General features: G+C 40.1%; 1 protein-coding gene across 1 annotated transcript in view; it reads left to right on the plus strand.

The window, feature by feature from the left end:
- Window positions 1-24,056, plus strand: part of ERC2 (ELKS/RAB6-interacting/CAST family member 2) — an 888,684-nt gene that overhangs the window by 681,428 nt on the left and 183,200 nt on the right. The gene's annotated exons all lie outside the window — the stretch shown is intronic.

Here is a 24,056-nt window from a genome sequence, read left to right on the forward strand (position 1 = left end):
TTTCCAGATGTGGTGCCGATTCAGGTACTTCACCAAACCTTTCTTTTTTTTTTTTAACATACTGTTTTTGTATTTTATTTCACCCTCCTCCAAGAGGTGAAACTTAATTTTGTATGATCCTGTTGTCCTATCGCCCAGCGCCTCCTCGTCACAAATCCCGTGTTTTCCTGTTATTGAAAAACCACTTCAAAATTCTCATGTGTTTCTTTGATCGCCCTCTGTCTGGGCTTCTTACTTCTTATGGTTATTTATGCTACACCCTCCTTTTGTTTCAATTTCTTAAACTTTCAGGGCCTTTGGCGTACTTTTTTTTTAAATATGATTTCTAGTCTGTACTTTGGGCTCTGAAACATATTCGCAGTCATCAAATATGCCTTTGCGAGTGTAGCTTGAGGTTGTGATCCATATGCCTTCACAGCAGGGCTTCCCCAAGTTAGCCATCACAAGGTAAACAGAGTCACGTGCATTTCCATTCCCGTTTTTTTCCCCTTTTCCTGTCTCCTTGCCGCTGGTAAGACAGTCCTCCCTAATACTCGGCTGCGGGAAGTGTGGTCTCACTTGCTTCCCTCCTGATTAGACAGTGAATGGACCTATTGCTTTTAATTGATCCTTCTGTATATTCCTAGGAAATAGCTTTTCTACGCTTTTCAGGCTTGAACCCCACCCTGGAGTTGTTTGCACACGTCGAGCACATTTCCTAAGCAAACCTACGCATGGGCCAAAGATGCTGATTCTTTAAGTTACTCTAATGCTACCCTTTGCTAGAGGGTCACATAGATAATTGAACATGAGCCAATAAGCTAAAATATTAAACCATCCTGGATTAAGCATGGTGGTGCAGTGGATAAAGCACTTGGTTTGGGGTCAGGAAGAGCTGAGTACAAATGCTGTGTGACCTTGAGTAAGTCACCTAACTTTTGCCTCAGTTTCCTCATCTGTAAAATGAGCTGGAAAAGGAATTGGCAAACCACTCCAGTGTCTCTGCCAAGTAAATCCCAATGGGGTCATGGAGAGTCAGACGCAATGGAAACAACTCAACAACAACAATCAGAGTGAAGAGGCCACCTTGAGCTCCAAGGCCAGGACCACCAGTTGCACCTCAGAAAGTGCAAGTTGTTCTCACAAAGGAGCTTAGGTCATGGGCTTTTCTCTGAAGCCTCAAAGATGAGCTGGAATATGAAACATTGTGACTGCGTCTGTACCACCCAGTCACAAACTGGATGGCCACATAGTATGATCTCTCTGTTCAAAAGCTATAGACGGTATTCTCTGCAGAATCACAAAACCTTTGGGGTAGACGGTGGCTTCTGGGGTCATGATTCCAGTCACTCCCTGAATAGGAATCCCTGTTAAAATAGCTTTGATAGATGCTGCATCCCAGACTCTGCTTAAAGATCTTTACAGATACAAAGCTCGTCCCCTCCAGGGATGGCCCCTTCCCCTTTGGAGCATGATCAGAAGGAATGTCGCTTTTTTCAAATTTTCCTTACAAGAAGGTGAAATCATCTGCTTCCCCTTACTTTATACTCACCCCGCAGAAGATTTCTGTAGGCTAGTGATAAATACCCTTCCAAACATTTAGATATAGAAATCGTGCCCAATCTCTCCAAATCTTCTCTTCTAATATATAATAATCTGTAATCTCAGTATAATCTCAGCTTTGTAAGGTGGCCTGTGGTCCAACCATGTCCCCTTTGTAAAAGTTACTTAGACTCTCTGCACCTCAGTTTCTTCAATGTAAAATGAGAGGCTTGTATTAGATGAGATCTCAGGGCCCTTCTGTCTCTAAATCTATGATCCTATAATCTCTGAACCTGTACTTGACAAGTGGTCATCTGTCATCTTTGTGAAGGTTTCCAGAAGTTAAATTTTACTAACTCTTAAGGCAACCAGTTTTCCCGTTGAATAGCATTAGATACATACATACACACATATATACGTACATACGTACACACATACACACATACGTACACACGTACACACACATACATTGTATCACACATGTATGTATATTATATGATATGTGTATGTGTGATTCATATCAAGCTAAACTTTGCCTTTCTACAACTTCTATCCCTTATTCCTAATTCTCTCTCCTGAAGCCAAGAAGAAAAACCCTAATCCCATCTGCTGATGACAGCCCCATTCTGCAGCCTAAACATCCGCACTTGGCATAGTTTCATTTCCTCTTAAGTAACTAATGTCCCTTCCCTGGATGCTTTCCTGATCATCAGTGAGCTTCTTAAGATGCGGCACCTAGAACTGAGCACCTCCCTCCAAATGTAGTCTGATGAGCACAGTGCATGCCCACTGCTGAGCCAATGCCTTGTTCTGAAGTCATCCATTCCTGCAGCATAGCCCAAGAACGTTCTAGCTTCCTAAAAAGACATAAGCTTTTATTTGTCCCTCTGATATCTCTCTGTTCACTCATATAGAATTTTCAGTCCATTGAAACCCTAGATCTTTTGTTTTTTGACCTGAAATATTATTGTATTCTCTTCCTTGTATTCATGAAGTTGACTTTGACATCTGTGTAAGATTTTACATTTGTCCCTGTTGCATTTTGTCATTTTTTATTTGCTTCATTATTTGTTGGTTAAGACATTTTTGCATCTATTATATCATCCTATGGGGCACTTAGATTTAATAAGTATACTTACTTATTACTGTTGCCTCATCCAAATCTATAAATATGTTGAATAGAAAGGTGGCAAAGACATATTCCTATGCTACTCCATTATAAATCTCCAGGTGGTTGTTGAACCTTTAATTAGAGGATCATGAGTTAGAGCTGAAAAATGCCTTCATGTTCATCCAGTCCAACCTGCTCATTTGATGGATCTAGAAACTGACCATTCTTGTTTCTGGACCTTTAACCAATTTGATTGGCATCCACTTGTACTTTTGTCCAACCCACATTCACTTCATTTTGTGCACAAGGAGAGCACGGGAGCCTTTGACGTTCTCTTCGTGTGACATCCTTGGTGATTCCATCTCAGAAAGTAGTGGTTATTGCTTGTGTTTTGAAGTGTTCACAAACCATCCTTTTAATGATGAATTTTAGAGTTTTATTGAAAACAAAGAAGCCATGCCCCCCAGTCTGTATTTTGCAGAATTTATCTTCTTTCCTTTTTGGAATGGAAGTGCTATGACATTGAATCATCTCTAGTCCCATGGCATCTCTTCCTGGTTTTGTTCCCACCTACTCACCCAAAGATCACAGCTAAACATTTGTCCATTTCCCATACAAATTCTTTCAATATTCTAGATGGTGATGACTCATACCTGGTGAATGAACTTTTTAAGGACAGTCTAGCAGGTTCTTACTATTTCTTTGCTTGACTTGAGTTTTGATATCCTGTTGATCATTGTTTATTGTGTACTTCCTAGTATGTTTGAAAGAAGGTGGGCCAGTCCTGTGGGGAAAGGAGAGGATAAACAATGGAGACTTCATCTAGTCCTCTGGTATCTGAGGAATGCCAAGAGATCTAGAGGAATATTCTCCAGGAGCTTTGGGGAGCCCCCACTGGAGAATTTGTAGGAGGCCAGAGGCAAGCATTGCCTAGGACAAGAAAGCATTGATGGGTTGCAGATGGCACTTTTGAAGGGAGACAACCAGTGAAAAGGCCTGCTCCCCAGCAGATGGAGTGTTTGGTAAAAGAGATAGCAAGGAGGCCATTGTCACTGGGTCACCAAGTAAGTAGGAGGTGGGGGACAGTAAGATATAAAAAGACTAGAAAGGTAGGAAGCAGCCAGGTTGTGAAAGTCTTTGAACCCAGAGGATTTTATATTTGATCTTGGAAGTGATAGGGAGCCATTGACGCTGATTGAGCAGGAAGAAAGGTGTGTGTATGTTATGGTATGACTTGTACTTTAGGAAGATTAATTTGATAGATGTGTAGAAAATGGACTAGAGTGGGGACAGACTTGAGGTAGAATGCTGTGATACTCTAGGCACGAGGTGATGAGGTCCTTCACCAGAGCAGTGACTGTGAGACGAGAGAGGAGGCAATCATACGAGAGATATTGAGGCAGCAGGTGGTTATAGTCCTGGATCTGGAATGAAATGGACTTGAGTTCAAATCTGGCCCAAGACACTTACTAGCTGTGTGACCCTGGGCAAGTCACTTAATTTCTGTTTGCTTCAGTTTCTCCAGTTGTAAAATGAGGACAACAATAGCACTCACCTCTCAAGGTTGTTATGAAGATCAAATGAGATCATATTTGTTTTGTTTAATTAATTCATTTTGATTTATCAACAATCACTTCCATATGCTTTTGGAGATCATATTTGTGAAAGAATACTTAGTACACATGCACAGTGCTGCTGTGTGTAAATGCTTATTCCCCTCATCCCCCTTGTGAAGGTATAAATGGCGGGGCCTGACAACCAATTGGATATAGGGAGTGAGAGAGTAGGGAGTTGAGGGTAACACCAAAGTTTTAAGCTGGATGACTAGGAGGTATGATGGTACCTTCAATAATAATGGGGAAATGTGAAAGGGGAGAGTTTTGGTGAATAGAAAATGAGTTCAGTTTTGGACATGTTGAATTAAAGATGTCTATTTAAAATCCAGTTCAAGATATCTAATAGTCAATGGGAGATTAGAAACTGGAAGTCAGGAGAAAGGTTAGGGCTGGAGAAATAGATTTGAGAATCTTGAGCATAGAGAAGATAATTCAATCCATGGTAGCTGATGAGATCACCAAGTAAGAAGAGAAGAGGACATACGTCAGAGCCCTGATGGACACCTGTTATTGGCAGGAGTGACTTAGCTAATGATCCAGCAAAAGAAACTGAGATGGAATGGTAAAAAAAAAAACAAAAAAAAAGCAAGAAGTGAGTCAAAACCATAGAGAGAAGGAGCATCAGGGAGAAGAGGCTGATCATTAGTGTTCAAGACTGCAGGGATGTCAAAAAGACAGAATAGATTTTCTGACCTAGAATTCCCTAGACCAGTTAAATCCCATGTTTGGTTTCCATCCTTCCCCTAAAAAATGAATAAATAAAAGCAACGGAAAGAAAGAACACTGGACTTGGCACAATAAGACCTGATTTCATGTCTCCAACCTGTCACCAGTTGGGTGACCTTAGATCATTTAAAATCTATCAGCCTCAGTTTCCTCATCACTACATAAAGTAGCGATGATCAATTTACAAACATTTGTACAGCGCTAACAGAGTTCAGGGACTGCACTAAGTGCTGGTGATACCAATAAAAGCAAAACTAATCCCTGCCCTCAAGATACTTAAATTCTAAAAATCTTACTACCTAACTACTACCTCTGCTAGTGAGGAAAAGTGTTTTGTAATTCACTAAGGTCTTTAGAAGTGTGCGTTTTTATTTGCCAATATAAACTTCCCCTCTAAAACCTTTTTATTTAAAAAGTTATTATTATTATTATTATTATTAGCGCAGATAATGAAGAGGTGCACCTTGTATCTGGCAAATAGAAATCTGCTTTATTTTTGCAAAGACCACTAGGTGGCATTACTTAAAGCCCAGATTTCCAGATGTAGTTACTATTTGAGGGTGACTCTTAGGGGGGAAAATCCTATTTATCCCTGTCATCCTTTCTACCAGAGCTAAGTTCACAGAATCTCGGGCCTTGAGGGAACTGCAGAGGTCAATGTCATTCAACTCCTACCTGAAAAAATGAATCTCCTCTCCAACTGACTCGATAAGTACTCAACTGGTGTTGGAGTGAAGACCTCCATGAAGGGGCTCCTACTCCCACCACCCCCTGCAAAGCAGCCTCATTGAATAGCTCTGGAATTTAAGAAGATCTTCCTGACACCCAGCCAAAATGAGCCCCTCTGCAGTTCTCCCCAGTTGCTCCAGGTTCTGCCCTCTGGGGGCCAAAAGAGCACGATTAATCCTTCCCTAGGCCAATCCTTCCAAGACTGGAAGACAGTGCACATGGACGCCCTTTCCCTCCTCTTCTCCCAGTTCTAAACATCCCAGGTCCTTTCACCCATCCCTCCTGTGTGACCTGAACTCAAGGCCCTTCCCCATTCTGGCTTCCTTCCTCTGGAATTCAGTTTATTAATGACCTTCTGGATTATCTCCACACTCCCAAGGTCATCACATCAACACAGGTCTGCTGCCAGCTCCTTAAGGCTCCTGTCCTTCTGACTCTGCATAACTTTCTACTCCATCTTTCCTCAAAGAACATTTACTGGGACACATGGACCTTGCTGCTACAGAGTGACTTGAATGTCCTTTCCTTAAAGCTCCCATAGACAGACAGCATGAAAATGGAAAAAACAAAAACAAAAAACAAAAACTCTGGATGTGGAGTAAGAAGACCTGAGTTCAAATCCCCTCTGATACTTACTATGTGATCCTAGCAAATCTTTCTGAGACTCAATTTCGTCATCTATAAAATGGACAGAATATATATACTTACCTCAAGGGTTACTGTGATACTCAGACGAGTACTCATTATTTCTTTAATTTAAAATATCCAGCTCCATATTCCATTCCAATCTGTTCTAGATACTCATGAATGTATTTAATGTTTATTAATATTTAATAAATGTTTATTGAAGTGAAGAAGGGAAGCAAATTGAATACATTTTTATAATGTTTATAGAGATTTATTATGAAATGTGCCACAGTGGATAGAGCATTGCACTTAGGATGATGAAGACTGGGATTCCAATCTTATTCATTCCTTCAGCAAGCATTTATTAAACACCAACTATATGCCATTCTCTATGTGGGTTCTAGGGTTACAAAGACAAAAACAAAATAGCTCCTGCCCTCATGAAACTTACATTGTAGAGAAGAAAGCTTTTAAAAGAATGGCTTTTAGTATCTTCTGTATCAAAACAGATAGTCAAGGAGAAAATATTTTAATAAACATTTCTGCAAACTGAATTAAGTGCCTACTGTGTGTAAGGTACTGAACTAGAAAAAAAAATAGTTTAAAGAATATTAATAATAAGAAGAAAGAGTATTTCCCCTTAGGTCTCAGTCACAAACGTGTCAGGCTTTCCCCGCTCTGCTGTTTTCCAAGCACAAGGTAATGCTGACAGACAAGGGGCCTGACAGTGACAGATTGCCTGGGGTCCGGCCTTCCTGTTTAGCTCAGATGGACTTTGTCCATTTCTGGACTGTGCTGTAATATAAACCCTGGCCCCCCTCAGACATCTTTGCTTTTGACTTCTCAGGCACCACTAATCCTACAGGTTGCTTTATTGTTAAGTACATTCCACAGGAGAGGCATCTAGGCCCTGAGTTAAATGGACAACTGAGAGGAATTCTCAATGTGTAACTGGAACACCAAGAATGAAGAATTGTCTTCTAACATTACACACTTTGGCAACAGAGAGGTTGGGGGGCAGAGAGCCTGAGTCACTTGAAAATCATGTACATACATACACACGCAAATACATATACACACACACACAGACACACACACACACACATAAGAAAACAAACTATAAAACCCCACTTTCCTTTGAAGTATGCTTGGCATGGGTTAGGTTGTGTATTTGACCCTGACTTTTAAAAGGTCACCTTTTAAGCTCTCTATCCATTTCTCATACTGCCTGAAATCCTGCCTTGCCCACTCTTGTGTGGCCATTCCTATCAATATGGACTGATTAATCATGAATGGTAATTGACCGAGTCTGGCCTAGAGGACTGGAAGACTGTCGCTGCCGTGTTCTTCATTGATTTTCCCCTCCCCCCAGATCTCTTTCTTCTTTTGTCTTCAGCCATAAACCAGACTTTCAACTTTTGAAAGTTAGAAGTGCAGTTAAAGCTTACTGCTTTTATTGGGAATGAGATGCTTTGTGCATTAGATGAGAGTGAAGTAATGGAAAGGATCACCAAACCTCTTCAACTGGGTGGCTTCTTTGTAGGACTGAGTGAAATCCATTTTGTTGACTTGTTATTGTTACTTATTAATGATAGTATCCCATCTCATATCTCCATGCTGTTATATATGCCTGGAATGCACTCTACCTTCCTTCCTTCCCTCCTTTCTGTCTCTCTCTTTCTTCCTTTCTTTCTTTCTCTCTCTTCCTTCATTCCTTTCTTCCTTTCTCTCTTTCTTTCTCTCTTCCTTCCTTTTTCTCTTTCTCCCTTCTTTCTTTCTCTTCCTTCCTGCTTTCTTTTTTCTTTCCCTTCCTCTCTCTCTCTCTCTCTCTCTCTCTCTCTCTGTGTGTATGTCTCCCCTCTTGGAATCCTTTACAGCCCAGTTCAACTGGCACCTCATCTGTGAGGTATCTCCTAGTCACCCCAGTTGATAGAGCCCTCCCCCAAAATTACTTTGTATTCATAACATATTTGTTTTCTTGTTATTTATATGAATGCAAGTTGTTTCCCCGAGGTGAATGTAAGCTCCTGGAGGGCAGGAACTGTTTCATTTTTGTCTTTTATATCCCTAGCTCCCGGCACGGTGCCTGGAACATTTTTGTTGCTGTTGTTCAGTCATTTCGGTCATGCCCAATCTTCGTGATCCCACTTGGGGTTTTCTTGGCAAAGATACTGGAGTGTTTGCCATATCCTTCTCCAGCTCATTTTACAGATGAGGAAACTGAGGCAAAAAGAATTAAGTGACTTGCCTGGGGTCACATAACTAATAAGAATCTGAGCCTGTATTTGAACTCAGGTTTATCCTGACTCCAGGCACACTGCTCTATCACCTATACCACCTACCCGTTTCATCTGGAACATAGTATGTGTTAGATAAGTGACTCTTGATTCACCAAGAGGCACAGTGGACAGCATACTAGATTTGGAATCAGGAAGACCTGAGTTCAAACCCAGCCTCAGAAACTCAATTAACTTTGTAACCTTTGGCAAATCACTTAGCTTTTTTTTTTCTCCTTCAGTTTCCTCAGCTATAAAATTCCCTCCCAGTGTTGATGTGAGGATAAAATGAGATAAAACTTATTAAGTGCTTTGTGAACCTCGAAGAGCTATGTAATATGGTAGTGATGGTGATGATAAATTGATTAGAAGAAGACGCTTGTTGAAAAGTTCAAAGTTGTTTATCCCTTTACCTTTTCATAAATTTTCCAGAATAGTGAGGTACGCACAGAAATCAAAGGGGGCTAGAAAAGCCCTTAGTATCTGAGACTCACAGATTCTAAGCTGGAAGAGAACTGAGTCATTATCTGGTCTAATTCTCTTATTTTAAAGACGAGGAAACTGAGGCCCACAGAGGTAAAATGGTGATGATAATAACAGCACTTACTTCATAGACTTGTTGTGAAGATCCATCAAGATTATCAATAATTCATCTGTGGACATTTTTAAAGCACTTTCTAGATGCCAGACCCCATGCAAGAAACCAGGGATATAAAGAAAGGCAAAAGCTTGGTATCTGCCTTCAAGAAGCTTCCATTCTTATGATACCATATTTAAGATCCTATGAAAACTTTAAAGCAGGATGTAAATGGAAATACTATAATAATTAACTACCAAGGTGACACAGGTAGTATGCCACAGAAGTGGGATTTGAACTTGGTCCTTGGATTCCAAATCTAAAACTCATTCCCAATACCACACTGCTTTTCTAAGACCCAATGCCTTGTTCATCCTTTTTTTTTTCTTTTGTATTTCTATGCTTAGAAGTCATTTAAACAATTCTGCAATACTACGTCAGCAAGTATGAATCATGACCGAAACTTCCCAACAGATCTTGGCTCAGTGGAAGGGTTGGGACTGATCAAGTACATGAATAATTCTATCTTAAAACCAAAATCCGTGTCACGATGGCACCACAAGGTGTGATGGCCTTGTTTCATTCTGTATATAGAGGAAACTGTGGAAAGGGATGGGGCCTCTCTAAGATCATGCCCCGAGAAGATTTGAGCCGAGGTGAGGGATACCAGCAAGTCTGGCCATTCAACATTGTTGTTTTTGTGCCAGAAATCCCAGTCATGTGCTATTAGGTTTCAAAGACAGAAATTGGCATAATTGGAGGAAATGACTGGGTAGGCCATTGACTGAGAAGCGCACAAAAAGTAGGTCGCCAATATGTCATCTTGGAGAATCGGGTCTGTTCTCTGTCCCTCCTTATGAATGTCATCAGTTTCATCTTGCCCTCAGTCCCCCTTTTGGTTAGGATGCTTCCATTCTCGATACGTGCCTACCACAAACAATAGGCATCCTTTATTGACAAATGGCTCTCTTGTTGGTCCATTTGCCCCACACACGTTCACATCTTAAACTTTTATTTGGAAAATACAATCGTTTGTGGTTTGAGCACAAGAGCAGCTCCAGTGGGTGAAGAATGGGTCATTTTCGACCCCCCGTCCCTTCCTTGGGGGATGACAGCAAGGCTGTTTTTAACAGGATCTTTCACCACCATCTATCTTAAGTCACCTCCTACTGAACTTAAAGTTGAAGACTTGGGGTCGGAAGGGAAAGAAAACAGTAATTACAGGGGAAAAGTTGACTGAGCTAGTTCCCCACCCCACCCTGCACAGTCTGATTATAACATGGCTGAGGGCTCAGCCCATGACATAATGGAGCTCTTCCACCATAAGCCATTACTCCAATCGTTTCTTAATGGATTTTGTTTTTCATCAGGTAGATTCCTAATTGAACATGAACCCTCTAGATCTGACTAGGACAGCCTCCCCTCCCTAAGCATCTGATTCAATGAACTCTAAATGAAGATTACAGGGCCCTTGATGGAAGTCCCAGTGGGCTTAATGGACAAACGGAGTTAGAGAGTGACCCAGAAATGTTTAGGCGGTTTCCTTTTACCATGACTCTGATAAGTGGCAAAGCAGCAAAATGTAGTGGGAGAACTTTCAGCAATCTTGCGTTCCGTTAAGTGTAAAGCAAGTCCGACAAGAAAGCATTTATCTCTTTAGTCTTTCCACTTCATTCTCCCCTAGCCCCACCCCCACCCTTTCGGAAATTCCATTTTTTTGTGTTTTATTAGCTGTATCTTGAATACCTCCTACAAACTGAATGACAGTTTAGGGCTATTAAATCTGTTCTTAGTACATATTTTTATCCATTGTTAACCTTGACTAAATGTACGTGAACAAATGGCCCGTTCACCCCCTCATTGTTGCCTGTATTTGTTAAAGTAGTGATTCCCTTTGACGTTTGTTTAGGCTGCGGCCTTGATAAAATGCTGAACATGGTACACTCTTCCCCCTTGGCATTCAGCAGGCCCTGAGAAGCTTATTTCTCTTTGCATTATCTTATCTTCTTTGCTAGCATACTTGGGGCTTCCTTTTCATATTTTAACTTTTATTTTCAGTAGTAGACAGGAATGCCTTAGACTCTGCAGATGGTGGTCTTTTAAGACAATCTTAATACTATACATTTTCAACTTTTCCATGTTGATCTCAATATTTTTAACATTCTTATTTTTTTTCTGAATAAACAAAAAATGGAGAAAAAATGAAGATGTAGCCAAACGGTTAAGAGATTGCTTTGGGTTATTTCTACAACAGTTTGACGTGTGTTTGTTAAGCACCTGATGTATGCTAGGCCCTGAAGATAAAACGACAAAATAACATCATTCCTGCTCTCAAAAAGTTGATATTCTAATAGGGAGATCATAAGATTATAGATTCAGTGCTAAAAGGGATCCTAAATTCCAACTAGTCCAATCACCTCATTTCCAGGTGAAGAAACTGAGGCCCAACAGGTTTAAGTGATTTGCTGAAGGTCACACAGGTAGAGGTAGAGCCATGTTTCAGGCCCAAGCCCTCTGGCTTCCAGTACCCTTACAACCATACAACCCTTACACCCTTACAGCCGTACAACAAACAGCCAGAGAATTATATTCAGAGTAACTTCAGAAACTACCCACAAGTGGAGGGATCAGGAAAGGCTTCAGGCCAGAGGGTGGCAAGGCTGAAGGAAATCTTAAGGAGCATTTTAACCATTTATTAAACAACGAGATTCTGAGTAGAGCCCTAGTTCTGGGATGAAACAAAGCAAACTTTGGCTATTGAGAGAGTCGACTTTGAAGGTGAATTAACAGAAGCCTAGCTTTTCTCTTTAGCCCCATTCTTTGTATCCCGCATGCTTTGCCCCCTGCTTGAGTTGTTTTAACTCCCGAAAGGGTGTGACAACAGGGATTTCTAATTTTGTAATTCTTAGATTCTCCAAGCCCAATGTCCCTCCCCATTGAAATTTGGTTCATATTGAAACGTCTTGGTCTGAGTCATGGTTACCACTTTTCACTTACATCTGGAGATGTAATATTAATCCAGGGTATTTTTCATTAGGTGGCACAAATCAGGTTATTACAAACTATTAACTCTCAACTTGGCTGTTGGGATTTCTACAACTGCAAAAAATTGCTTGAGTAGACCGTGATGATATTAATTGCAAACCAATAGACAAACTTGCCCTGAATTAGTTCACTGTGCAAACCCAAAGAGCCTGGGAGTCCTGGGTTCATGCCTTAACTTTGACATTTGTAAATTGAATGAACCTGTACACATTGCAAAGCTACTCTGAACCTCAGTTTACTTTTCTGTAAAATGAGTATAATCTCGAGGTTTACCCTGTTGGCCTCATAAGACCTTTGTGACAGTCAAATGACATAGATCTGCATAGATGGTGCCCTTTCCAGGGTGTCTCATTCAGGTAATTCTTCCCACATTCCATCCTAAATTCTCCATAGACCATTCACACGGATAAGAAGAAAACCTTGCTCCCATCCTTTCAGTATCTTGGAGGTCGCCATGAAGCTGCTTGGGTTTTCTTCCTCCAGCTTCTATTCATGACTGCTCTGCCTCTTCCCCTTTTTTATTTTTGTTTTCTTTTATAATATTGATCTCTTTTGTTTATCTGCCGTTTTGATTTACCAATAGCTCCCTTGCTTGACCCCACCCTCAGTCATCTCTCATAACAAGAAAATAAAAAGAAAGAGGGGAAAAAATGCAGCCCAGCTAAACTTCCCCATCCTCCTTTCTAGTCACGCATATATACAACATTTTAATCATTTGTTTTTACAGGCTAATAGCCGTCATAATGACAATGACAATGATGAGGATGATGAAACATGACACTCATATAATACTGAAAGTAACTTATATACATTATTCAATTCAACAAGCACTTATTAAGTGTCCAGTATGCCAAGCATATGCTAGGTCCAAGGGAGAGAAAGGTCAGAATGAAATATTTCCTGCCCTCAAGGGGTTTATGTCGGGGATGGGAGGAGGGGGAGAGTATGTTTACAAATAAGAAAACACAAAATATGTGCAAAACAAGTATAAAGTATTCCGGGGGGGCATGAATAATTATCCCATTTAATACTCAGAACAACTCTATGGGGTATTACTATTCCCATTTTACAGATGAAGAATCTGAGACTCAGAGAGTATGGGTGACTTGCCCATGGTCATGCGGCTAGTAAGCAGTAAATGCAAGCATGAGATTCAAGCTTTGATGACTTCAAGGCCTATGGGTGTTGCAGTTCACCATTTGGTGACTAATATATATGGCCGAGTGCCATGGTCTATTTATGCCCTCCATGTTCCTTTCCTTTGCCCCTTGTATTCTCTTCTTTTTCTTCTTCTGAGATTTTCCGTGCTCTAGTGCCATTTGGCATTTTGGGAAGAACACTCATGTTAAAAAGAGAAGACTTTTTTTTAAAATTGGCGAGCTGCTTTTTTGGATTATTGAAATAGCTGCAGAATTTCCCAAATGCAACCATTCCCAAGCTACCTCTTGTTCCTCCATTCTCATCCTAGCTGCTGATCATCCTCACGTTAGCTAACGGTGCATTTCTTGTGCTCGTCGAAGATCCCCCTATCCAGCCCAACACGACATCTTGTAGTTTCACATACGAGATGCTCCATCTCTTCTGCTTTTCACTTACTGTACCTCATCCCTGGAAGTTTCTCCCTCCTCTTCGATAGCTCTCAGACACCCGATTTGTTCAATAGTCAGCTGGAGATCCCTTTTACGTGAAGACTTTGTCAGTTCTCTTTCCCAGCTACTGAAGTCTCCTCCACCAACAAGTGACCTTGCCTATGTATTCTACATACCAGCATGCCTTGTTTTTTTTTTTTTTACCTACAATAGAATGAAACTTCTCCAGGGTTAAAGATTGGTTTGTTTTTGACTTTAGATTTCTAGTGTCTAGTATGCTGCTTGACACATAGTTGGTCATAAATCAATGCTTGTTGGGTTGATTGATGGGCTACTCATATAACTATTTGTCATGATTTATCAGAAGAAAAAAAAAAGGGGAAACTTGATAGGAAGAGAGCTGGGCTTGGTGTCAGATAGACAAGAGTTCAGATCCTGCCTCTGACACATACTGTCCACATCACCCTGGGCAAGTCACTTATCTCTTCATGTTCTAGGCAAGTCCACGACTGCAATTACATTGGTAAAGGGGGCTTCCTCATTCAGAAGTTCATATATCATCCCTAGTGGATTTTTTTAACTTGTAGTTCTTCAATACAATAAAATAGTTTAAAGGATTAATTTTTCTATAAGCCAAGAACTGAGTCTCTGTGCCTGGATAGGGCTTCTCCGTTGGTTTGTAGGTGGGCCGACTTCTTTGAAAATGGGATAGTTTGAGGGGCAGTTAGGTGGTATACTGGATAGAGCACCAGCTCTGAAGTCAGAAGGACCTGAGTTCAAATGTGGCCTCAGACCAAACACTTGACACGTACTAGCTGTGTGACCTTGGGCAAGTCACTTAACCCCAATTGCCTCACAAAAAAAAATGGGATATTTTGGGCTTATAAACTACAATATGTAGTCTGAATTCAAAATTATCTCGGTGTTATGTGAGAACCACTTGATAAATAACAAAACACTGTCTAAGTGTCAGTTATGATGATTATTACTACTCTTCTTCTTAGGCTCAAATATACATATGTTGATTTCAGTGTGTATTGACTTAACATTTCCTTGTCTTATCACAGATCCCAGAGGTAGCATGGGAAAGTGAATGGGGGGTAGCTAGGTGGCATAGTGGATACAGCACCAGCCCTGAAGTCAGGAGGACCTGAGTTCAAATCTGGCCTGAGACCAAACACTTGATACTTACTAGCTGTGTGACCCTGGGCGAGTCACTTAACCCTGACTGTCTAAAAAGAAAAAAAGAAAAAAGAAAGAAAAAGAAAGTGAATAGGGAGAAGAAATTTGACCTTGGAGTTAGGATTTCAAAACTGGCTTCTGACACTTACTACCAGTGTGACCTTGGATAAGTCACATCAGGTAGAGTCCTCCCTATGACTTAATACTAAGTATTAGAAAGGTTTGGATATACAGATGGCACAAGGAATCTCCATGCCGCAAGCCCATGACACTGATGAAATCACAAATACTCCACATTTTCTTATTTCATAGATTCTGTCTTTATATAATTTTCATAATTTTCTTATCAGGCTAACAAGTGAAGGCAATAGTTTAGTGTAGAGAATTCTGGCGGCATTGTGAAGGAAAACAATGATGAAAGCAAAGGCAATATTTTTTTATTGAAGGTGTTTTTAAAATAACCGGGTAAATTAACTTTGCTGGGAGTTTAATGGAAATATTACGCCAGTATTTACATAACAGATTAGTTGGCAAAAAAAAGGAAAAGCTACTAAGAGCCAAAAGGATTACTTTCTATGAATATTAAGGCCAGAGACTAGCTTTAAAAAAACACTTCTAAAATGAATGATTTTTAAAATGTATTTTTATTAGCTCCATTTATTAAACAACAATAAAGCATTGGAGCTGAAATCAACGTCAACATCTACATGGAATTTTCCTTGCTAATGCATTTTTCCTGTAGTTGACAGAAAAGCTAATTGAAAATTATAAATTATAGCAGTTCTCTTTTGTGATGTTCTTGCAAAAGAAAAAAGAGAAAAAGCTCGTGAAATGGAGCAGAGCCCTCCTTTTGAAACCTCAGGTGGAGAAGGACAGGACAGTCCAGGCTTAATATGGCATCTGGAGATGCTGTGAATGGGATCTAGTCATTCGACCCAAATGAGGAATTTAAACAGTAGGGTATGGCCCCAGGAAAAGGAAACAAACAATTGATAGTAATTAGTGCCAGGAGACAATCCCAGGGTCAAACCATTAGGATCTCTTTTGTTGATGACAGTAAAAACCACACCATTCAGTTAAATTAAACAAGCATTTATTAAGCACCTACTATGTGCGAAGCACTGAGCCAGATGGTGGCAAAACAATGATACACCCACAAAACCAAGACAGTTCCTGCCTTTAAGGAGCGTACTGGGTAGGGAGTAGGGAATAAGAGAGAACACCTCAATCCATCAAAAAGCATTGATAAAGTGCCTACTATATGCGAGGCATATACTCTGCTACCAGGAAGCAGCTTAGTGGCGCTGGGCCTGGAGTCTGTACTAGCTGTGTGACCCTGGGCAAGTCACTTAACCTCTCTTTGCCTTAATCCCCTGGGGGAGGAAATGGCAAACCATTTAGTATCTTTGCCAAGAAAACCCCATGGACAGCTACTGGCATGCTGTCGCCTATGAGGTCATGAGGAGTCAGACCCAACTGAACCACTGAACAGCAACAATATGCCAAACACTGTGTCAAGCCTGGAGAGTCAAAGGCAAAAATCAAACTTCCTGGCCTCAAGAGGTGTACATTCTGTCACAGGAGAGACCATGTATATACGGAAACATCCAAAATAAATTCAAAAGAAATGATAATTTGGTGGATAGGCTTTAGCAGCTGGGGAGTTAGAAAAGGCTTCATGTGGAAGATTGGGTTAGAGTTGGCTTGGTTTGGAGTTACACCTGATTTTGAAGGAAAATACATTAAGTATATGTAAAACATATAGCAAGTTGACTCTGGGAAATTTCTGAATATATCTCATGTCTAGCCCATGTCCAAGTTTCCATAAACAGGTGACATGTTCCCCTGTGAGTTTCATGTAGCCCAGGAAACTGATTTACTAGCTTATGAACTCCTAGATGGAAGGGACTGGGTCATTTTTCCTCTGTCTCTAATGGATAGCCCAGCACCTTGCTAAGAATAGATGCTTAGTCAAAGCTTGTTGAATTGAATTGAGTGCCCACTGCATTCATGCCACTTTGGACCCATTTAAAGGAAAATGGAACTCGTACCTTCAGTGAGTGTGTGCATTATCACACACCGTACAGTAGAGCATGATTGAGAGAAGAATGGCATGACAAAAAAGACAGATGCATGTAGCAGTGATGTATTTTTTCTAGACCCCCAACAGCATTGAATGGACCAAATGTCCCGTTTAAAGAAGAATTGTCCTGACTCTGGGCTACTTGTCCTAGATGAGTACCATACAATAATAGAGAGGCAGTATTGTCTAGAGGGTAGAGTCTTGGCCGTGGAATCAAGAAGATCTGTGGTCAAATGCTGCCTTTAACACATCCTAACAGCATGACTACATTATTTAACATTTCTAAATGTTTCTTCATCTGCCCACTAAATATAATAATACTTCTAGTAGCTACCTCAGAGAGTTTGGGAGAAATCAAATGAGATAACATAGGAAAAGTGCTTTTTGAACTTTGAGGGATTATAGTAATGGCAATTATATTATTGTTGTGGTGATTATCTAATTTTTTGATGGAGTTCAGATAGAAATGGTCCTGGGACTAGATGTGTTCCCAATATTGTTCTTGTATGGTCGAGTCTAAGCAGACTATGGTAAAGTTGGCTAAATGATGATTTTCTGTGATTGAATAAGAGTATTTTAATTCAGGCTCATTTTCAGTAGAATCCCTAGATTCTATCATCATGGACCATCTGTCCATCAGAATAGCCTCAGTGGCAAACAGGAGAATGGAGATGATTAATCTTCTAGCTTTTTACCGAAAGTTTTGATTTCTTTTGCTACATCTCTACATTTTGAGAGCTTTTCCTTCTGAGTAGTTTAGAGGTTATTGTTCATTCATTTTTCATTTTTGAAGAGAACCAATAACATCATGCAGTTCTGTCTTGACTTGCATGTGAACTGGCTTTAAGTGAGGCAGAGTTATTAGCATTTGTTCCATAATGTCTTCTGGAGGGCCATTTTATTCCACTCCTGAATCTAAGCCATTCTAAAGGCCCCATTCAGGGGTAAGCCATTTTGTTTCTTCAAATCAAATGCCACAGTCCTGCTGCCAGACTTTACCATTGTTCAATGAGATGATTTCTGCAAAGTTTTAACCCGTTAATCATGCATTTTGAGAAGGTCTATCAATGTGGTTCCTCCTTTCAGGAAGGGAAGTTATTAATCTTTCTATTTCTGCCTTAGCCTAATGGTCCATGTATTTATTTCACTTATATTATGCAGTTTTTTTAGGATGCTTTCCAAATCTTACATGGTCCATTTTATATATCTGAGAGTGTTCGTTAAATTATTGTTGTTAGCACTCTCATTATACGTGGTCCAGGAAGTCACAAATTAGCCATTACCTTAGGTGTGCTCACCCTCCAGCTTAGATATATTCTAGCATGTAAATGCAAGAGGTTAGTTACAGAGTCAAGTCAAGAAGCATTCATGAAACACCTAGTATGTGCCAGGCACTGTGCTAGGCACCGGGATGCAAAGCTTTTAAGGAGCTCCCGGTCTGATGGCGATAACGTGCAAATAACTGTGAACAAATAATAGGCAGTATAAATTGAAAATAATCTGGAGCAGATTGGATGGCACATTCCTCACTATGCAAGGGCCTTTCATAATTATTCATAGTGCCATAGGAAATAATACTAGACTTAGAGTCCAAGGTTTAGAATTCAAATCTTGGCTCACCCTTATTACAAGTGTGATTTTGAGGAAGTCATTTCATCTCTCTAGAACTTGGTTCCTTCATCTTTAAATTGGACCTTGACAAACTCTAAGGTTCCTCCAGCTCTAAATCTGCAATCATCTGACCTTGTGGTGGCCACAGAATGGTCAAAGGGGACAGCATGCCCAAAGATCATACCTAGAAATAGGTTTGGCTCAGATGACGCCTTAGTGTGGAATTTATGGTGATTTGAAAAAGGCAGTCGAAACGAAAGAAGGCAAAGGGTGTAGTGATGACATAGTAAGCATTAGTATGAAATCTACTTAATATTTTTCCTTTATTTCATGAGGCAAGAGTTACAAGAGAAGGACAGCCATGGTTGGGTTTCTGTTGGCATTGTTGGAGGGGATCCTGATCTCCAAAAGAAGACAGATTCATGGGAGTTTGGGAGTGTGCTATTGATTAATACAATGTTGCCATGTTTACTAAACACATTTTTTCCTAAGAGATCAGGCCCTTGCTAATGAAAAGTCTTTCTTTTATCTTTTTCACTCCTACAAGTATTTTCAAACTAATTTATCCTATTCCTCCCCCAATCCCAGAAGGGGGGATTTTTGCTTTACTAAAGATGATTGGAATGATATGGCAATATTTTTGCTCCATCACCTTTTCAAATACATAATGTCAGATGAATACAAGAAACTGGTTATAATGTAAACAGGAAATGATAAAAAATGAGAACATCTAAGTGCCTGAAAAATGGAGAGTGTTTATCTAAAATTAATCCACAGTCTCATAACTTTGAAAGCAGAATAAATAGGTTGTATTTCCTTGACTCTCTTGGAACCATTGCCCCCAAATATTTACATTTTTCCTGTACTGATGCCAAGACCCTTGGACAATTTTTAAAAAAAGACCCCAGTGATTTCTTGAATATGGAATGGGCTTCCTTGGTGGCAAGTGGTTTCCTCATCACTGGAGGTCTCCAAGCACAAGCTGGGCAGTTACCCTGGGGATCTCAGAGGCAGAATTCTGATTCAGGCCTGGACTTGGGTTACATGAAACAGATGAGGTGAGAATCAGGATCTTGACCTTGAGTTCAATATTCTTTCTGCCCTACCATACTCCTCCAAGATCAAAATGATAGAATAATACAGTTTCAAAGGTAGAGGAGTCAGAAGTGTGCACTTATAGACGGTGTGGATTCCTTCTCTAATATCTCTCTTGTAGAATGTACACTCTCTGAGGGCAGAGTCTATTGTTCATTTTGTCTTTGTGTCCCTATGAGGCAAAATGATGAACAAATGAGGCAACATTCACAAAGCATTTAGCACAGTGCTTAGCATGTAGGGGATGCCTAGTAAGTGCTTCTTTCCTTCCTTCTTTCCTTCCTTTCTTCCTTTCCTTTTTCCATTCTTCCCTCCTTCTCTCTCTCATTCCTTCCTTCCCTCCCTCCTTCCCTCCTTCCTTACTTCTCTCTCCTTCCCTCCCGCCTTCCCTCTTTTCCTTCTTCCTTCCTTCTTTCCCTAGAACTTAACATAGGGCCTCACAAGTGAAAGACATGTAAGAAAAGCTTGTTGAATGCCTGAGTCAAATGTTGTTATCTGTGAAGAACCTGAAGACATTTAATCATTTAATGATGGATTTCTACCTCCTGAAGCAGCCTATTCCCTTTGGGGACAGCAATACTGATTACCAACATTGATAATAATAATAATAATAATAATATATGTGTATATATGTATATCACTTTAAAGCTTGCAATGTATTTTACGTATTTTCACTTTTGACACTCACAACTGCTCTATGAGATAGGTGCTATTATTATCCCCATTTTACAGATGAAGAAACTGAGGCTGAGTGAGATTAAATAATCTACCCAAAGTAAATAAAACCAGTAAGCATTTGAGGCAGAATTTGAACTCAAGTCTTTTGGACTCCCAGTGCTGCGTCCTATTCACTATAACCAGCTGGAGTTTTTTTTTGTTGTTGTTGTTGTTGTTGTTGAAATTGAGTCAAAATATACATCCTTATGTCTTCTATCTGTTGTTCTTTGGGGCCATTCCAAAGAGGTCAGCTTCTTCCAAATCACAAGCCTCCTTGCTCTGAGTTAACTATCTGCTCCTGATTCTTTATCCATGGCTTCCAGTGGCTTCCTGCTCTGGAAATGCTTCAGAGTGTCAACGTCCTTACTAAAATGTAACGCCTGAACTGGACTCAGTACCCTGGACAGGGTTCAGCCTGACAACAGGGACCGTCACCTCCTTTTTCTGGAAATGACTCTAAAGTGCAGCCTGTGGACCATTAGATTTAGTGTCTGCCTCATCACATCCTGTCTATGAAAACCTTTGATAGTTTCTCATATTAACTCCTTTGTAGGCACCTGCTCCCCCATCCTGTCCTTATGCCATAGATTTTTTTTGAACCCAAGTATAGGATTTGGTTCAATAAACTGGTCAAATATAACAAAAATTAAACCAATAGAGATAAATGTAAAGTCTTTCCCTTGGGTTCATACAAGTCTACTTCATAAGTAAAAGAAGGGAGATGGATGGTTCAATGGCCATGTGAGAAATGGGATGAATGAAAGAAGTCTGGGGACTTGAGGAAGCTGTCGGCTCACTATGATTCACCTTCTCATCTGTCATCTAGACCAGTGATGTCTGACTCAGTAGAAATGGGAGTCACTAAATCAGATTTCTGGGACACACATTGGCTTTGCCGTTGTTGCTCAGTCATTTCAGTCGTGTCAGACTCTCTGTGACTCCATTTGGAGTTTTCTTGGCAAACATACTGGAGACGTTTTCCATTTCCTTCTCCAGCTCATTTTATAAACGAGGAAACTGAGGAAAACAGGGTTAAGTGACTTGCCCAGGTCACATAGTGAGGAAGTGTCTGAGGCCAAATCTGAATTCAGGAAGATGAATCTTCCTGACTTCAGGCCCAGCATTCTATGCACTATGGTGCTGCTTGGCTGTTCTATAACCCAGATGGTTTAGAAAACCACGTATTAACATTATCAATGTTCAATTGTATTTTTATGTATTTTGTTAAATATTTCTCAGTTACATTTTAATCTGGTTCTAAGGCACTTGGGAATGTTGGGGGGCACAGTGTGTCTGTGTTAGATGTTTCTGATCAGCCTAGCTGCCCTCCCATTAGCTATTCTCTCCCTTCTTCAACCCTTCCTTCATACAAATGCCACAACTGCCCATATGATTTTCCTAAAGCGTAGACCTGATGATGTGACTTCCTTACTCAAAACCTCCAGTGATTGCCCATCACCTCTGAGATGAAAGAGAAACTCCTTTCAGCATTTCCAGACTTATTTTTATAGTAAATCAGTTTTAATAAAAATGCATTTAATAGGAAAAACCAACCTATAATAGAGAAAGAGAATGTCCTTCACAAAGCTAGGCTTAGCCAACCAGGTTGGCTTTGGGACCCCATTTCTTGATATTCATTGTTGCTTCAATCACTGTCTGCAGGTCAAACATAATCTCTCACTGTCAGGGATCTCTAGGCTTAGGAGGAGATGAGTGTCCTGCTATTTGAATAGGAATTGTGGTATCTGAGCTGAATGGAACTCTAGGGAAACTGAGGCCCAGAAAGTTGAAATGACTGACCCAATGTGGGAGGCAGTTGAATCAGGATATGAAACCTCTGATTCCAAATCCAGTTTGTCTACCATTATACTAGAATGGATTCTGGGTAGGAGGTAACCAGATCCACTTACATCTTATGATTGTGAAGGAATCTGGTATGATGATAGGGGATACCGGAAAACCAGACAAGGAAACTGGCTTTAGTTTCTGTTTTAATTCAACAAATATTTAGTAAGTGCTCTTAGTAAGTATAACAATAACAACAACAATAATAATAGCAATCATTTGTATGTTAATTTAAGATTTACAATGGACTTTAAAAAACATTTTTCTCATTTAATCCTCACAACCAACTCACTGAGGTAAATGCTATTATTAATTCCATTTTACAGATGAAGAAACTGACTCTAGGAGAGACTATGTGACTTGTCCAGGGTCACGCAGCTAATAAGTGATTGAGACACTATTCAAACTTAAGTCTACCTGACTCCAAGCCCCCTTTACCATTTAGATAACCTCTATGTACCAAGTGCTAGAGATACAAAAGCAAAAAAAAAAGTCCCTGCCTTCAAGGACTTTGAATTCTCCTGGGGCTATGGATAAGTCCATGAAAAAAAATTATAAAAAAAAAGATAGATTTGTATATAAATATAGTTGTATATATATATATATACATATATGCATACAAATATATGCATACACATGCTATACATACATATATACTATGTACCATAGTGTATACTTTATATAGTATATATACACAGATTGTCTATTTATTTGTATGTATATATGTATGTGTATATGTATATATACACACATATATATGTCTCTGAAATTCATTATAATTTCAGCCTCCTATAAGAGGTGGCACTGGAGAGCTAATTCTTGAAGGGAAGCCAGTAGTTCCAAGAGGCAGACGGGTGATGAGGGAGAACTTTGTTACATGGGAGACAGCCTCCAAAGGCACAAGTTAGAGATGAAATGACATGTGTGTGGTGTAACAAGTGAGCCAGCCTGGTTGGAACACAGAATGACCCTGGAAAAGGAGATCAAAGTCATATTGCAAAGGTTTTTGAATGGCAATGCATTTCATCCTAGAGGCATTTGGAAGCCACTGAAGCTTTTTGAGAGGAGAAGTGACCTTGTCAGGCATGCTTTAGATATACCAGTTTGGTAGCTGTGTGGAGGATGAATTGAAGAAAGGAGACCTGAATGCAAGGAGACCAAGTGAGTCACTATTATTATAGTCTAGGCAAGAGATGATGGGGGTCTGAGTTCCCTTGGCTCTGAGAAAGGAATTATTTAGACAGTATCACTAGAAGTCTTAAAAGAAAAGAACCAAAGATGGTGCTCTTTCCAAAGGAAGTGTAGAATGTTAATATGCCAGTGATTTGCTGAAGAGAAGGCATATGCTCAGGGGGCCGGTGGCGGCAACCTTCATCAGCAAAAAGGAGGAATTCATTAATCCATGGAGGATAGCCATTTCCTTACTAGGGCCAGAGCAAATTCCAGATTAAAACTGGTTATGGGTATTACTGTAGTCAGGGACTGGAACGAAGACAGGAGGCAACTTCCATACTTTTTTCAGAAAGCAATGAGCCGAGATAAGACAGGAGTTAGAGTGGCAAGATTTTTTTTCTTCTTGAAAGGTTTAAAGGAAAAAAAAATAGCAGGAGGCAGGTTGAGGATCTGGGTCAAGGGGAAAAGTAAATGATGGAAAACATGACAGATCCTCTACTGGCAGAAGTGAGGTCGTCTCTGAGCATGCCATC

The sequence above is a fragment of the Vombatus ursinus genome, unplaced genomic scaffold (genome assembly GCF_900497805.2).
Source record: "Vombatus ursinus unplaced genomic scaffold, bare-nosed wombat genome assembly UNPS02014817.1, whole genome shotgun sequence".
In the NCBI taxonomy this organism is placed as follows: Eukaryota; Metazoa; Chordata; class Mammalia; order Diprotodontia; family Vombatidae; genus Vombatus; species Vombatus ursinus.